The 12,766-nt window shown below is 39.7% G+C and overlaps 1 pseudogene; it reads right to left on the bottom strand.

The window, feature by feature from the left end:
* Positions 1-3,616: 3,616 nt before the first annotated feature.
* LOC120850693 lies at positions 3,617-5,261 on the bottom strand (annotated as a pseudogene).
* Positions 5,262-12,766: the final 7,505 nt, after the last annotated feature.

Here is a 12,766-nt window from a genome sequence, read left to right as displayed (position 1 = left end):
TTAAAACTAAATCGCCCTGTACAACAGTGAAAAGGCAAAACCACCATGTTGGAGCCATATGGCTCCACAATGCTGGTATCGCCTTTTCGCTGGTATAGGATTTCCCATATTACGTGATGCATGTATGGTTCCGTCCGCCTACATGGTTCCGCAATAATCCACTACGCCGGTATATTATGTCCCATAATACGACACGCTTGTATGGTTCCGCCTTCCTGCATCATTCCGCCTTTATCCACTATACTGGAGCTGCCTTTTCGCTTGTATAGGATGTCCCATATTACGGTTACGCTTGTATGAGTCTTTTCCATCATCTTTCCAACATCGAAATTTTCCAACAGGGCTATCTTGGAAGCACTTTCCAAAATTAAATAAAATGAACACAGTTGGCAAAAACTTGAGTCTTAAAGCCCGTTCACACTCTTGCAACCGAGTACGACCGAGAGAGACGAGATTTGTTAAAACTTCCTAAAAGTTCTTAGGACGAGGGATACACACTGGCATCTTGGCGCCATCTATGCTGTGACCATGGAACTGCAGTTTACAAGAGCGAAGGTTTCTCGGGATTTTCGAGGTCAAACGTGTTTAATACTTGTAAGAAAGGCTTGTTTATAACGTTGACAGAAGTTTTCGAGCCAACAAAAAAAGGATAATGCGCAAGCGAAATAGTAAAGATGCCGGACCGCCAAGTTTACACTGCTACCCAATAGATGGCGCCAGTGTGCCCTCTCGTTGTAGGAGGTTTTAAGGAACCCAGTTTTAAGAGGTCGCAAGAGTGTGAACGGGTCTTTAGAGAACCATGCAGTGAACGGAAAACTTAACAGTTCATGCGTTCTTGGCATTTCATCAGGTTGTCGGCAGGCCTCTTCACGATGTGTAATATGTGCATTACTTTGGTATTTGTTGATTTTTCTGGAAACAGGTGGCCAGCAGGTACGGGCATAGACAATGGTTATCATATTCGTGCATCTGTACAACATTTTTTTATATTTTATTTGAAAGCTTGCTATTTAGTTTTGAAAGAACTTCGTGGTTCCCATCGCGAAGTTGCAAACATTATATTGGTGCGCTCAAAACCAGTCTAAGGTCAGAACTATTGCCAAGGCATCTAAAAAAAAATAATGTGACCAGAAACAATGTCATTTATCATGTTGTCAAGCTAGGCCTCGCAAATGTTAGCCAAATCGGGTCCACTAATACCCACCCATGTAGAAGGGTGTCTTAAGTGCCCATGCTTGTTGTTTAATTAGACGTTGAACATGATTCCTTTCTACGGAGGACTGGCATTACGAATGAGTTTTCTAGTTAACGGTTGTGTTCCTGTTAACAAACTTTTGTATTAGGTGGGTAGAAAATAAGAGTGAAGAAGTGAACTTTGGTCTTTAATGGCAAGTAGGTTCATATGGAATCATTTTTGCTTCAGTGGAGGCTCAAGTATGCACCGCACTGATGGGACTTTCCTTTCAGTCGACGGAGACAACGGTCCCACAAAAGCCAGCGAGGCAAAAAGAACGGGACCTCTTGGTGTCAACGTCTTGCCGCCTGCTTGGCTGTGCCCCGAACCGTGCAGTGTGTGCCGAGGTAAACAATTGGGCCATTTGAAAGTTTTGCGGACAAAAAAAAAACATGACTCACTTGCATTCCTTGCTGTAAAAAATCCAATACAGCACTGAAATTTGTGAGTTGCAGATAATGGTCTCTGGTGGGGATAGATAACCTCTACATTCTCAGAGTTCTGTGAACAAAGGGGCTGCCCAACGATTACACAGCAGGATGGCGCCCCGCTGCAGAGCACCAGTATATGTCGTACCATAGCCTCCTCTATGCTCAATTACTCAATTTCTAAGTGAGAGATAAAAAAAAAGAAATAAACTGTTTCTCTCTACCTGCACCACCTGACGGTATAACAGGTTTGATCCAATATAATATAAAAAATGAGGGCCGTAATTGACCAAACGTTTCTTTAGTCCTTAAAGCCAATTAAAAGAAAAACAGGGAGACAGCTGAACGTTGGCATTGGAACGAACTTGGAGAATCTTGCGAGCAATTATGAGTATTTGTGTTTCGTTTTTTTTCCTTTGGTATTAAGTTATTAATTGTTGTTCCGCTTGGTCCTGCCTCTTGTCTTCTGTGTTCTTGACGACGAGGAAGTTGTCTTCTTTAAAATTTTCGTACTGGAATATATAAGAAAATTAATTGGAAACAATGTTAACATTTTATTCTCTTTTAATGATTTTCTTTTTAAAATTAGTTATGTATTTCTACGTATCTTGGCGTTCTCATGTATGTTTTCATTTTATTTCTTATTTGTCTGTCGCCTTAATTATTTTTTTTTGAGGGGGGGGGGGAGTGGTAGGAGGGAGCAGAGAGCGTTGAAATTTTTCGTTGTTTTTATTTTTTTAATGATGATATTTTACAGCAAGAGATTATTATTATAGCTATACATACCGTGGTATTTACCTATTTACATATTTACATTTTCCCCCGAAGGAGAAGGATCACACTTATAAAACTTCATGTTTGCATCCTGTATTCTTATCATGTGTTGCTATTAATCTTTTTTTTTTAGATTGGAAGGAGTGAGGTTATGTCTTGAAACAGACACTAAATATTTAGTCGTTTTCATCAGTATTACTTTTCTTTTCGTAAGTTGTTAGTTGTTGGTGATCGGTCTTGAGGCGGGCCATAAGAGATCAACCTCTTTTCTTTTTCACTGTCTGTCTTGGTTTTCCGTTCCTGAACACTGTTGCTTTGAGAGTAGATGACTTTTCGTTCCAGTTTTATTGTAGACACTCTCGTTACTCTTGGTGGGAAGTCCAGAACCTGGAACTGGTCGTAGGTCCTCGTAACCTGTTGTTTCGGGTCTTCTCTGTGGATGGCTGTTTGTCGCGGGTGGTTAGTGGAATCCCAGGGAAGGAAACTGGCTCACTCCCCCTGATCATGTCGTGGGCCTTCCAATTGCCATTGATTGTGGTGTTGGTTCAGGATGGAAAGCTAAGGAGAAGCTCCGAACCAGGAACTAGTCCACGGCTCGCCTAACCAAAGATGGAGTCTTCTCATGGAGATGGCGTTTTTTGTTGTTTTTTTTTCTGGGAAGCTAAGGAAGCCCGGAGAATGGAACTGGTCCAAACCCCCCTATCCACCACTTTTGGGTCTTCCAAGGCCATCGAGAGTGTGCATATTAGCAGTTCAGGGTTTAAAGATTACTTTTGGTTGTCTTTTTCTTGGATTCCGTTCTTGTTTGGGGTAAAAGTTAGTCTGTAAGAAATGTTTTTTACAGTAGTTTTTGTTTTTCAGTTGAGATTGATATCTTCCATTCTCAAGTCTGATACAAATACATATAATCATATATACATATATACACATATACATACACACATACATACCTACATATACGTACACCCACGCGCACATATAAACACACATACTTATACATTCACATATATATACATATATATATGTATATATATTTATTTATTTATATACTATTGAATGTTGTCTGAAATATCTTTAACTAACGCCTCCAGAGTATTTATATGAGTTTTAGAGTTCAGTAGCGTTTGACGAATATTCAAGTTTATGTGCGATATTGAAAGTTTTTGAATAAATGGTTTTGTTAGATGGCATGCAGTAAAGTAATGATCCATACTAGTACAAGTTTGTCCACAGGGACAAGTAGTGTGGTTGTGTATATTAAATCTATAGAAATAAAAAGGAAATCTGCCGTGTGCAGTAATTGTGTGATGTTACTAGAAGGAGGGAAGCTAATGGGTATATGATTGGTTGATGGTATCCATTTAAATAATTCTGTGTTTTTGCCATCGTTTTGCCAAGAGTGATCCCATCTCCTACGTGCTAATTCCATTATTGTTTGTTTTATATTTTGTTTTGATTTTGGTAGGTGTATGTATTGGCTATGATAACGTGCCGAGTTTTGAAATTGGTCGGCTAGATCGTTCCCTAATATATTAGAATGGCTTTTGACGTGAAAAAAAGCCATTGTATTAAATCTGTTGACTGATTTGGTTATATGGAATACATTTTAGCGCTCAAAGAACAGGGACAAAGAGGCGAGAAACAGACAGCACAGTGCGCCAAAACCAACTAGCCCAACAATCTACTCTACTGGATTACATGTTTTATTTCGTTAATTAAAGGAATTGCATTGTTTGGATTTGCCAATGCTTGTAGGACTGATAGACTGTCGGTGTATATGTTACAATGTAGTCCATCTCTTGTTGCAAGAATATAATCAAGGGCTTTTAATATGGCAATAGCCTCTGCATCGAATATTGTATTGTGTTTGGGTAAGCGATATTTTCCTATTTTTATAATTCTTCTATTGTTTTTTCAGAATAATGAATGCTGCTCCCACCTGATCTAAGTACACTGAACCATCTGTACAGAGTGATATGACGTTGGTTATTTGAGATCGAGTAATAGAATTGATTCTTTGGAATATTATATTGAATCTCTTTGTTGGATGAGTTTTCCAAAGATCTATAGGATACGATACCTCTGTAGGGGAGATACTAAAGCTATCGAATTGGGCGGGTATCTTAAGCTGGAAGACATTAAACATAAATGATTCTACATCAAGAGTAATGTTGATTGGGATGATATTACATAGTATAGGCAGGCTTATGTTAGATACTGTGCGGAACGCTCTTGCTATTTTAAGTAATAGTAACCTTTGTATAGATTGCAGTTGTCTTAACATATGTGAATTTCCTGATGGTCTCCACCACGCGGGTGATCCTACACTATATATCTTTCTATGCTTCGTAAGTATATTTCCCGTAGGTGGCTTGATGTGATACCCCAATTTGTTGAGTATATTTTTGAAATGTTGGCTGTATGGATTTGGACTTTCTGTTTTAAATATTGAAGGTGTGGTAAGAAGGTTAAATGTGAGTCATAAATGACTCCTAAAATTTTAAGTTGTTTCACTATTTCTAACTTATGATCGTGAAATTTTATTATTGGGGGTCTTTTTTTATATAGTTCTCCTCTAGTTATTATTAGACATTTACATTTTGAGTAATTCAAATATAATTTACGTTCGGATGTCCACTGTCCTATTTCTTGCAGTATTTCGATAGTTCTTCTAATTCTCTTCTTGAGTTCCCTTCTATGACAACTACGATGTCATCTGCAAATGCTTGTAGATATATGTGATTTGGAAAGGTTCTTTCAAGTAATCCTGATAGTAACATATTCCATAGTAAGGGGCTTAGTGGAGAGCCCTGGGGGCATTTCATATTAATTGATTTGTTTATTTCTTGTTTTTCTGGAGTGATATATGTGATGGTTCTATCGTGGAAGAATGAATATAGCAGATTGTATAGATTACTTGGGCAAGAATGGTGTTTTAAATAGGCCAAAACTATCGTATAACATAGTGTGTTAAATGCTCCTGTAAAGTCTAGGGATACCATAGCTACCGCTGTTGATTTATTTTTTTAGTTTTTGTAGATGTGTAGTAAGTGTGAACAGAGCTTGTGTAGATGATTTAAGATGTGTGAACCCGAATTGTCGTGGGTGTAATAGTTTTTTTGAGTTAAAGAAGAAATATAATCTGCTATAGAGTGCCCGCTCTAAAACTTTTCCGAATATGGAATTTAGGCAAATTGGGCGATAGGCGTTGGGTTTTGCTTTGTCGCTATCTTTTTTATTTAGTAGTAGTATTTTCCCTTTCTTCCACTCCTTTGGAAAATATCCAGATGTTAGACAAGAGTTGAATAGAGCCAGGATAAATTCGGGATGGATATGCCAAAAATATTTAAGAAAAGTAACATTGATTTTGTCTAATCCGGGGGCGGTTTTAAGTCGTAGTTTAGTTATTATGTTTGATATTGCTTGAAATGTTAGTTCTACATCTGGAGAAGAGAATGAGGGAGTGCATAAATATTGTCGTAAGCTAGTTATATATGGTGAGTCTTTTGTAATGTCGTCCGTTGGGAACACCGTATCTAAAATATATTGAACTGATTCATTGAATGAAGAAGTTAAAGTATTATCTGCTCTCAATATCGGTGGAAGAATTAGGGGTGACTTCCTCTTATTAAATGCAAGTTTATATGGGATTCCGAAGAGAGACTTTTTTGTGGTAGCGGAACATGATTCCTGCCAAGCTGAGATCTTAGCATGAAGGATGGCTTCCTTGTATGTAGCTCGGTAGTCGTAATAAATTCGTTTTTGCAGTGATCTAATTTCTGTGTTATATGATCTTTGGTACCTTCTTCTTAGTGCATTAGATTTAGATCTCATGATCTGTAGATCAACTGACAACCAAGGGACCGTGCGATTTCCGGATCGAACATTTCGTTCACACCTTTTTATCCAAATTAAGAATTTTTTGTATAGTATATCTAATATGTGATCTATCCATTATGGTGAGTAGTGTTTAGGTACCCAGGTCTTAAACCAATCATCTTGTTCTATAAGTAATTCTATTTTTGAGTAGCTTTTTAATGTTAATCTTTTTTTGCATGGTTTGTTTTTGATTGAAGAATCCAAAGGCAATAAAGTTATGATCACTTAAACTATCAGTTTCTAATACTTCCCAATGTGTAACGTTATGAGCTAGAGAAGGGGTTATGATTGAAAGGTCTATCCAACTTTCTCCGTTTACAGTAGAGAATGTAGGAATAGAGTGCCGGTCGTTTAATATGATAAGATCATGTGTTAGTACAAAATTATTTAATTGTTCCCCTCGGTCATCGTCTATTTTGTCCCCCCAATTGGTGTGTCTTGCATTAAAATCTCCGGCTATGATTATGTCGTTTTTGTCTATTGTTATGATTGACTCAAGACGTGTTACGAATGAATTAAATGAAGCTGTAGGAGATATGTAGACATTTATTATTGTTACTGTTTTGTTTGGGTATGTACATTGTACGACTATTAGATCATTTTCAAGTATTTTTGGAAAGATTGAACAAGATCGGTCTCTAACTATAATGGCGCATTTGGGATGTATGGGGCAGTGAAAAAATGGTTCTGAGTTTGGAATATTTGTAATGTGGTTATTGAAAACATACGGTTCTTGAATTAAAATAAATTCAGCGTTATTTTTAGTGTATATATTAACCAGATTTACAGTTGCAGCCCTTGATCTCCCTAAGTTGATTTGTAAGATCTTTAATTTATTAATCATCGGTCAACTTATGTTTTGTTTTGTTTGCATGATGCGTTTTCTCTTTATAGGCTTTACTCGTGTTGTTCCTTCTTAATTCCTTTTTTCTTGATTGTAATGTTGTTTGTTATTATTAGTTTTGTGTTTGCTTATTTTGGGTAATATGTCCGAGACCGGAGTTGTGAAACGTGGAAGGCGTGTGTACGGCATTCGCTCGCTCCAAAAGGGTGATTGGCATTGACCCTTCGGTTGATACATGCGCGGCATTTACCCTCCTCATAGTTTGTTATTCTGCACTCTTGTGCAGGGTGGTTGCCCGCACAGATGGAGCAGAAGATCATCTGTGATGCACATTTGGCTTTTGTTTGTCCGTAGGTGCAGCATTTGTCGCACCTGGGGACATAGAAGTTCTCTGTTACGGAGCAAGAAGTCCAGCCTAGGCGCAATTTGTTTGTTTCTTTTAGTTTCTTGAAGACCTTGGCGCTCACTTCAAAGATGTGAGTGTTGTTCTCCCAATTTTCTTTGAATGAAATCCGGTGACTGAAGTCCGAAGGTTCAATTTCGATATCTGGGTTTTGACATTGAAGTTTTGTGAAGAATTCCGCAGATAGAATGTCAGGGTCGACGCCCAAGACACGGAATTGTGGTCGACGTTTTGTCGGTTTTTTAAGCACGAACAGATCTTTGGTGCTTGGGTGAATTTCGATCGCGTCCTGGAGATTCTGCAGTCCTTCTGCTGATGATGATAGTACTGCCACTCCTTCTCTGATGTCTCGCACTGAAACTTCACCCAGTGCCAGGCTGTGCGGCTCAAAGTATTTTTTCAAGATTACTTTGATGTTGTTCGACGCGTTCGGTGCTGGAGATCTCAGATTGATCAGCATTTATACTGACGAAACCTGGCAGATTGCCACGAGAAGCGGTTGCCGAAATGGAAAAGGTGGAGTGGCATACAACGGAGAAGAGTCTCGCCGCCGCGGACGCTAAACACGGCAAAGGTATGTTAGGGTCCTCGCCACTGCAAAAGCTGTGTGCTGACGTCCAGGTTCCCCGAGGAATGGCTCGTTTATGATCTGCGCTGCCAAATCCTCACGCTCCAAATCTGGGACCAGGTACTCTATCACTCCGTCGTCAAACTGGCAGGCTTTGTGAGTATAGAGGTGCTATGGTCATACTATAATCCACTTTGCTCCTTTTTTTTCAGGGGGAGAGCATCTTTTTGTTTGCTTCCTTAAAAAAGAGGGTTAGACTGTTATGATTAAATTGGTGCGGACAACCACTAACAAGCTCTGTTTGCTGTCGTCAGGGCCTACGCTATTCGTATTAATGCCCATTTTCGAAAAAGAAAACAAGATCGGGGAAGGGACAAGAGCGGAGGAAAGCCGTGCCGTTTTCGTGGTCGATGTAACTACTCATGCTAAAGATAAATCACATGTAACTATGGTTGTTTAAGATAAATCTGTTTGAAAGGGTGTCTTCGCCTGTAAACATATTTTTTTTTAAAGCTGGAGACCAAGTGAGATAAGTATCATCCGCTGTCTTCTCAACTGGTTATTTCAATATTTTATTAGGAGTACTTGGCCATGACTTAATACAAACCAAAGACCAGATTCGGGCTCATGTTGGAAGGCGGTTCTTTCCTGCCAAACTTCAGAAACATCTATCTAAGCAAAGATGATAAACAAATTACTATTAGTTTTAGTGTCGCGCTATTTCTGCATGCAAAGGATTCCTATATCGGTAAAGCACACGAAAAGTTATAGGATACTTTGTAATGCACAGATGCATTATTTTGTTACTGATGTAAAATTTTGATGATTACTACCTTGTAGTATGCCTTGTACATGAAGCGTTCCCTCACATGCACGCAGATGTTCAAGCAAGCTTTTAGCCCTCTCTAAATTCCATCGTAGCTTGCTTTTGTTACAACTAAAAAGGGAGCACAATAAGACGAGGACGAGATAGGAAGAAACAAGCGCTCACTGCCAACTAGTTTATTCAGAAAAAAAGTCTTCCCTTCCTACCTTGTCCCTGTCTTAAAGTACGCTTTTTTCATTGCAGCCACGAAGCAGCTTGCCCAGCAAAGAATTTTATAATGCTTTCTTTGATTGTACTAGACACTCTCAGTAGAAAAGCCCCAGTATTGCCTAGCACCTAGCTTATGCAGGGTGCTGCAGAACAGGTACAGCTAGACTTAGTACCCTCCACTCTTTTCTCAGCAGGGACCGTGCCCCTTGTGCTTCAAGTGTTCTCAGTGCACTTACTGATTTATTACTTACGTTCCCTTTGAGCCTTAAATTGATATTATTTTAAAAGAAAAAGTGGACAATAGCAGCAGCAGCCTCCCCCGCCCCTCCACTCCCTATCTCTCTCCATGGTAATATGTTAGGTTCCTCCTGATGGCTAAAATAATTTTGAATGCAATAGTCTGCATTTTTATGTTGTCCATCTGTAACCTGATACATCATCAGGGTGTATACCAACCTGATATTCTCAGGGAAATTGTCAAAAAGATGGCTTCATCAGGCAAAATGACCACTGAAAGTGGAACGGCGATACGGAACAAGGCTTGACGGTTGCGCATGGGCACGAATATGCTGAATGACGTTTCCGAATTATCATCGTTCGACCCAAAGGTGGTCAGGAAGTTTTTATCAAAATAGTCAAGGGAAATTCTAGAAAAGTCAAAGAATTTGAAAACAGTAAGTTGTTAGACACCCTGATGCACTGGTTCCACCGTACGAAACACTTCACAATCAAGTGAGAATTGGGGAAAGCGAAATATAGAGAGGCAGCAATGGGCGCCTGCCTCACTTGCCTTCACTCTGCTGCATGGACTTTCCATCTATGACACTGTGGGCACTTAAATGTCCTCGACAATTTTACTTTGCTCACCTGAAACTTCGTCTGACTTCCAGAACTTATTTCTTATCATTGGCTTTTTTTCCCAGGACCCAGTAAAGACTTTCGGGAACCCGGGGTTACTTTTCACTGGAAAGCACCCATGGACATCTCAAAGCATGTGCGTTGTCTGCGAGGATCTATGAATCAACGTCCTGGACTTTTCAGCAAAAATCTCTCGGGTATTAGCCATGTACTTAACATAGAAAGGTCAGTATGCGGGGGGAATCGACGAAGCACACTTTTTGTGCTTGAGCACCCTCATGGGTAAAAAAATACAAAGATTTCGGTAAGAGCTACGAAAGTTGTGACAGCACTCGGAGCACATACCTAGAACAGGGAAAAAGAATCACCAATAACGGTTACTGTTTTAATGTTTTCCATATGTCTTTGGTGAATATTCCAGCTATAATACAAAGGTTTGTGTGTTCCATTGTGTATCCAAACTTCTGTTAGATTTCTTTTTTTTTTGTGCATCTGTTGATATGAGGATCCAAACCATAAAAGAAGAAACTGTAAAAAGAAACATAAAGCTTTGAAAAACAGCAAGTAGGCAAACAAAGCTTTTAGGAAACTTGTCATTTTTTTAATTCCATTTAATCCCTAACACCAAGCAGGCAAAGCAAGCCTTCAAAAAAACTTGTCATTGTAATTTATTTTCGTTCTTGTCTAATAGTTATACCAGTTTTGTGTATTAGTATTATTTCATATGATGTTATTTGTTTAGTTATTGTGATAAAACCCCTGTGATAAGCCGAAGCAGGCTTTTGAGCCAATATGTATCACATTAGTTTCTGATAAAGTAACTGTTTTAAATACTTGTGATTTGTTTTGCAGTACCTGCATGGTACGACTCATTAAGTTGCATTTGCACAAATGGCAGTGATATAAGCTGAGGCAAAACAGCTATCCTTATTGTTAAAATTGAAGATTCCTGCAATTTATTGCCACCCACCTGTCCACTCAAAGCAGACATAAAGCAACAGAACATGCTCGTTCACACCAGCTCTTGCCAGTAATCTAGACATGTGAAAAAAAGATATACAACCTATTGTAAAATGATAAGTACAATCAAACTAATTAAAAGTTAAGGTGCCGATTAAAAGAAAAACTTTTAATTTGTTTTGTTGTGTGCAAATTCCAATGTTACTAAACAATGCTGTCCTGAAAGCTTATGTTGTGTTTCATGACAAATTTTAGAGCAGCATTCAGTTCAGCATCGTTAAGACCATCATCGTTCATTTGTCCATGTTTCATTACAGGAAATCGTAAGACATCAGTTCTGCATTTCGACGTTTACAGTTGCAGACAATTGATGTTACCGCTTGTTTTAGGTGGAATCGAAGTTTCCATTTAAACTTTTATACTTTCACACAGTTGATGTTACTACCCTTGTTTTAGGGAAATTCAAGTTGAACCTCGCACACGGCAAGAACTCTCCTAATGATCACAGTGCCTCCCTTTGTTCCACAAACTGATACTTGACTAGGGCTGCTATACTCCAGACAAAGTGAGAGTCAGCAATGACTATCTTTCGGAGAGTCGCTCATTCACTTCCATGGCTCTTTTGCGATAGGAGTTCTTCATTAAAGGGGTGTCCTCACAATTCTTGTTACAGAGTCACGGGGATTACCAGGAAGGAGTCGTGTGACTTTTTTCCTCCGTTGGATAAGAGTCGTTAAAGAGTCGCAGTTGTCTACGTCACCTGGAGTCGCCCATGCACTACCATGACTCCAATGTGATGAGAGTCGCAGGACTCTTTTTTAAATAAGAGTCAAGTGACTCTACAAACTGGAGTCGTGGAGGAGTCAAATATGTAGCGGGCAAAGATCCCCCCTTAGGCAGTCGTAGAGACTCTCTTTAAATAAAGAGTTGAGGGACTCTACAAACTGGAGTCGTGGAGGAGTCAATAATTCTGCGGCGCGCCAATACCCCCCAAAAGGAGTCATAGAGACTCTTTTTTTTAAGAGTGTATGTTGTACCGCAGCGAAGGCTAGAAGTGCGTGAAGTGCGACCTCACAGCGTTGGCAGCTGCCCTTAATGCGCGAGAGCTTGTGCCGCCAAGATGTGCCCTAGAGCAAGGAGGTCGCCCTTGTATAGCCTTTCCTGTGGTACATCATAAGGTGAAACAGAGTATAGTCGGGTGTCCTTAGGCTGCACTGTTGATGTCTTCCGCATAGAAGACGATACGTCTACTTATAAGTAACACCTTCTGGCGGGCTAGTTGGTTCATGATTTTAGAAATAAATGAACTGCGCAAAGGACGAGGACAGAGGTAGAAGCGAGTCCTCGTCCTTTGCGCAGTTCATTTATTTCTAAAGTCTACTTATAAATTGTTGGTTTGTTACCCAAGTCGGAGTTTTTTTTTTTACTCATACATGGTGGCAACCTTTCCAGCTTATTCACTCTGGTTTTTACTGGAATGGAAAGGCTGAATTTCTCTAGGCGTCGTTCTGGAAGTCATCCTCGAGGACGACGCGCAGAGGCCGATGTTCTCTAGGTCGTCCTAGAAGTTGTCCTTGAGGTCGTCCTTGAGGTCGTCCAAGAGATTGTCCTCGAGGTTGTCCTAGAAGTCATCCTCGAGGTTGTCCTAGAGGTCGTGCTTGAGGTCGTCCTAGGCGTCGTCCTAGAATTCATCCTTGAGGTCGTCCTACACATCGTCCTTAAGGTCGGCCTAGACGTTGTCCTCTAGGCGTCGCCCTTGAGGTCGTCCAAGAAGTCGTCCTT

This window comes from Ixodes scapularis, unplaced genomic scaffold (genome assembly GCF_016920785.2).
Source record: "Ixodes scapularis isolate PalLabHiFi unplaced genomic scaffold, ASM1692078v2 PGA_scaffold1__304_contigs__length_218370807, whole genome shotgun sequence".
Classification (NCBI taxonomy): Eukaryota; Metazoa; Arthropoda; class Arachnida; order Ixodida; family Ixodidae; genus Ixodes; species Ixodes scapularis.
This window is presented reverse-complemented; position numbering and strand designations above follow the sequence as displayed.